Raw genomic sequence first — 5,483 nt, 5'->3', positions numbered from 1 at the left:
ACAGTGTCATTGTACAGTTTGCCATGTTTGAATCATAGATTGAGACAATGCATATTAAAATACTTCTCTTACTGAGTGATAGGGTGAAGGGCGAGGCACATGGGTACAACCTCCCACTCGATAAAGAATACAGATAAAATGAATTTGCTTTTGCATTTAGCACTTAACAAAATGTTAAGATATTTTTCTGAAAAAGGATTTGTTTGCTAAGTCTTTCTTAATATTGAAAAATAAAACACTGAAAATATTAATATTACAATATTTATATAACATTAAACAGGATAACAAATTTACCTTACAGACTCTTAAAGAAATGGAAGAATCTTAAATTCGCACACATATTTTATGAATGCATTCATTACTGTATCAAAATTGCACCCAGCATCACAGTACATTAAGACAGCTTGTGTTAACTTGTCAGCAGTTCTTATAACAGTTGCTATGGAATCTGTATGGATCTAATACTCTAATATACTCATAAAAATGGATACTTTTCTAAAAATTCTTAAATTCAATAACTCGGAGGAATTAGTGTAAAATTTCAGTGATGCACACTAAAAAAGAAAACACAGGGGCCGGCCCCGTGGCCGAGTGGTTAAGTTCGCGTGCTCTGCTGCAGCGGCCCAGGGTTTCTCTGGTTCGGATCCTGGGCGTGGACATGGCACTGCTGGTCAGGCTATGTTGAGGTGGCATCCCACATGCCACAACTAGAAGGGCCTGTAACTAGGATATACAACTATGTATGGGGTGGGGTTTGGGGAGATAAAGCAGAAAAATAAAAAAGGAAAAGAAAACACATATCAAAAATTTTAACCTAAAGTACTGATTCTGCATTGATAATGATATTGAAACTACTGAAATTACGACAGTACATTGTTACTATATGAAGTAAATTTCAAATAGAGTAAATACTTAAATGTTGAAAGAGGGCGAAAAATCAAAGAAATCTTTCAGGAAAACACATGCATTGATATATTTTTAACCAACTCTAAACGCTGAAACTATTTTTATAGTCATTTTTTTGTTTTTTCTAAGTAAACTTTATCTTCAGTACAGTTTTAGACTTACAGAAAAATTGCAGAAATAGTATAAAGAGTTCTTCTATGCTCTATCAAATCTTTCGTATTATTAATGTTTTTCAGAATTATGGTACATTTGTTACAATTAGTGAACCAGTATGGATATTTTATTATGACTAGAGTGCATTTTTATCCTATTTATTAACTTTTACCTAATTTACCTTTCTGTTTTTCCAGATCTCTTCTAGGATACCATATTTCAGTGGAGTTATTTTATCTCCTTTGTCTCTTCTTGGCTGTGGCAGTTTCTCAGACTTTCTTTGTTTTTGATAACCCTGAACTTTTACGGAATACTGCTCAGGTATTTTCTAGAATGTTCCTCTATTCGGATCTGTCTGATATTTTTCTTCCTCTGAATTCCTGCAAGAATTTTTCCTTTAATTGTAACTTGAAAATGGAATGCCTAGGTGTAGGATTTTTTTTTTTTTTTTACACTTACCCTACTTGGTGTTCTCCCAGCTTCTTGGATCTGTGGTTTGGTATCTGACATTAATTTGGGGGAACTTTCAGCCATATTGTTTCAAATACGTCTTCCACTCCCATCTTTCTTTCTTCTCATTCTGGTGTTCCCATTACATGTAGTTATAACTTTTGTAGCTGTCCCACAATTCTTGGATATTCTGTCCCAGGTTTTTTCCCCCAGTGTTTTTTCTCCTTGCCTTTCAGTTTGGCAGTTTCTGTTGATATATCCTCAAGCTCAGAGATTCTTTTCTCTTCTGTGTCCAGTCTACAAATGTTACCATCAAAGGCATTCTTCATTTCTATTACAGCGTTTTTGATCTCTAGCATTTCTTTTTGGCCCTTTCTTAGGATTTCCATCTCTCTGCTTACATTGCTCGTCTGTTCTTGCGTGCTGTCTACTGTATTCATTAAAGCCCTTAGGATATATATATATATTTTTTTTGAGGAAGATTAGCCCTGAGCTAACATCTGCTGCCAATCCTCCTCTTTTCCTTGAGGAAGACTGGCTCTGAGCTAACATCTGTGCCCATCTTCCTCTATTCTATATGCAGGATGCCTGCCACAGCATGGCATGCCAAGCAGTGCCATGTCCACATCCGGGATCCCAATCTGCGAACTCCGAGCCGCCAAAGCAGAACATGCACACTTAATTGCCGTGCCACCAGGTTGGCCCCAGCCCTTAGCATATTAATGATAGGTATTTTAAATTCCTAGTCTGGTAATTCCAACATTCCTGCCATATCTGAATGTAGTTTTGATGCTTGCTTTATGTTTTATGTTTTTCACCTTTTAGTATTCTTGTGTTTTTTTTTTGCTAGTCTGACATGATGTACTGGGTAAGTGACCTACTATAAGTAAGGCTTTAGTAATGTGGTAGTAACACTTGGGGAGCGGGTAAGCATTCTTTAGTCCTGTGATTAGGTCTCAGCCTTTTAGTGAGCCTGTGCCCCTGGAGTGTGTGCTTCATCAGTTCCTCCCAGTTGTACACACACACACACACACACACACACACACACCTGTTTAGGTGGGACAGGGGGGACTGGAGTCATGTATTCCCCTTCTCCCACATGGAAAGCTGGAAAGAGCTCGAGCTGGGTATTTCCCCTCCCCTAGGTCAGTTAGGTTCTGTAAAATGTCAACAGGTTAAGTTCTGGTTAAATAGTTTCTCCTGAGAACAGACCTTGTTAAGAATAGAATGCTCTGACTTATTTCCAAATGGTTCCTTTTCCCCTCCCCCCGCCAGAAGCAGGAGGGGATTTTTCTCTGATACTCAATGTGAGACATGGTAGATTTCCAGGAGACAAAGCACAAAAGCTTGCCCCCTCCATAACTGGGTCCCCTGGAGTTTTTAACTCTCAGATGTGTCCACACTGAGACTCCAGCAATTCAACAGTTGCAGTTTAGGTTTTCCTACCTTGACAGTGGTTCCCCTGGACGTTTTTGCTAGCGGGTTTCTACTCCCTTAAGCTGTAATTCTCTGTATCCACGTGTTTGTCTTTCTAATTTTGGGAACAGCGATTTTCCTTCTGACCTAGTTTCAATTACAGATCTAAGAAGAGCTGTTGATTTTTCAGTTTGTTCAATTTTTTACTTATTTTTAGGACAGAATGGGTACTTCCAAGCTTCTTATGTGCTGGACCAGAAACGGGAAGCCTAGAATTTCATTTCATCCCTGCGGCAAGCGGCCACACTGAGAGATGCATCTAATTTGGTGACTACACCCACTGGATGTGGCAGGAGATCTCAGAGTCTTCTGGCAGCCAGAGGGTAGCTGGTGAATTTGAGAGGTGGTTCATTATGCAAAAATATTCTGGCAATAGTTAATACGTTAAGTAATGGGGATATATTCTGTTTTCATTTTCACAAAAAATGAAAAGCAGTAACAGCCCAAAGTAACCTTAATAAACAATATTTGGAAAACTAGAGTCAGAGTCTAAAGGAAAGGAGAAACATAGAATAGTCTTTTGTGTGATGGATAGAAGACGTTTGAGTTAACGAGAAGAGATAGAAGAAGAGAAAATAAGTGAATAGGAAAGGAATCAAAGAATTTTGGAGCTGAAGGGATCTTGGGACACCTCATTTCAATGATTTAATCTCTCACAGAAGGAAATTAATGCCCAGAGTTATTTGTTCTAAATTTTGCTGTTTAATGTCATGCCTGATCCTGACATATATATCTTTTATCCAAGTGATTATTTTAATATGTTATACTTTCTCTTATAAGTGAACCCACTATTACTCAATTATTTTTCCTTATGTTTAATCATCTTTTATGCAGTTACAGTTAGCTGAAGTATAGTGCTATTTTAATACAATGGTGATTTTAATAAAAGATGAAAAAAATTAAATTCCTTAAGTGCCATGCCAATTAAACAAAAGATTAGTCCAATAAATCTCTATCTACTCTTTATGTTGAAAACTTGGATTAAGATTTTAGTTATAGAGCAAGACAACTTTTAGAGAGTACATATAACTCCATTCTGAAAAACAACAAAAAAATAAAATATACTATTCCCCACCAGAAAGATAGAAAGATATCCGCCTATCTCAAGCATATAAAAATAATTTAAAATTCCTTCAAATTTCAATGATGTAGTTATTTAATAGGCCATGATTATATTGCACATATTTATAATATTGAAATAATCTTTAGATACAACCATAAAAAGAAAAAAAACACCATAAAACCAATGTGTCCCTTGGCTAGATTGACAAGCAAACAAAGTGCTAATGATTTTAGAACATCTTAATGATAACATCTCTCCTGTGGCAACTCAATCCAGAAGAAAAGTGAGGAGTTAAAATCACTAGGGATTCTTAAATGTGAAAATGGAATATGACTTCACCATTGACTTGGTTCATTAGGTCAAGAAAAGATTCATGGAATTTATGGTATATTTAAAAGATACTTTAAATTGCATTACTTTCCCAACTTTTCTATCCTGGCAAGTATTGACAAACAAGAATTCTTAGACTTGGTTGAGACAGAAGGCCATATAGAATGAGTATCTCTACATTTCTCTGTCTGTCTATTTTCTCTTCCTCTCTCTCCCTCCCTCTCCATGCTCTGTCTTCATCATGTAAGCACTTCTATAGCGTATCTTCTTTATTATTTGCCAATATATGTTTGACTACATGATTCTCTTTGTTGTCTGATCCTATTTTTCCTCAGACCACTACTAAATAATATTTTCCCTCTTGATCCCATGTTACAAGGATAAATATTGTTGACTTAGTGTTATATGTCCATTTCCTTAGCTGTTCAATTTTTTTACCCTCCATCCTACATGCCAGAAGTTCTCATTGTCATAAACAGCACATATAATTAATCAAGGGAATAGTCATCAATAAAACAAATCATTAAGCAGAAAACAAAAATGTCAACACATGTACAATCAATTAAATGGAAATTAAGAATGAATACCTAATGTTTACATATGTCAGCCTAGCCTTGGTTCCAACCATTGCAATTGCTTTCTTTTTATAGCCAGCTATTGCCACTTGTTAGCTATCTAAAATCTCAGAATTAATTTGAAGCTCAAAATTCAAAATCTTGACTCGTCTATTCTTCTTCATCCTTCCTTTCCCTTCTGAAATGATTCAATCCAAAACTCCTATGTGTGACTGAGCAAGGTAGGTAGGTATCTGCATGAAGTGGAGGGGTGAAGATCTCCAGCAGCCTAGTGGGAATTCAGAGTCCAAGCTGAGTGTGGTGGACTTCTGCATGAAAGGCTGATCTGGTGGAAGGGATGTGCAAGGCCCTAGAGAGAAAGGAGGGCGTCCCTGGGGTAGGAAAGACAAAGGTGGATGTTGGGGTATTGGAGCATGGATGGGGTCATCAGGGAGTTTGCAGAGGGTAGACTGCAGGTGTCAGCTACAAGAGGAGATTGGTTACACACAGCAGGATTGGTCAAATAAACCAATACATGAATATATGTGATT

The sequence above is a fragment of the Equus asinus genome, chromosome 10 (genome assembly GCF_041296235.1).
Source record: "Equus asinus isolate D_3611 breed Donkey chromosome 10, EquAss-T2T_v2, whole genome shotgun sequence".
NCBI lineage: Eukaryota > Metazoa > Chordata > Mammalia > Perissodactyla > Equidae > Equus > Equus asinus.
Note: the sequence above shows the minus strand (reverse complement) of the source record.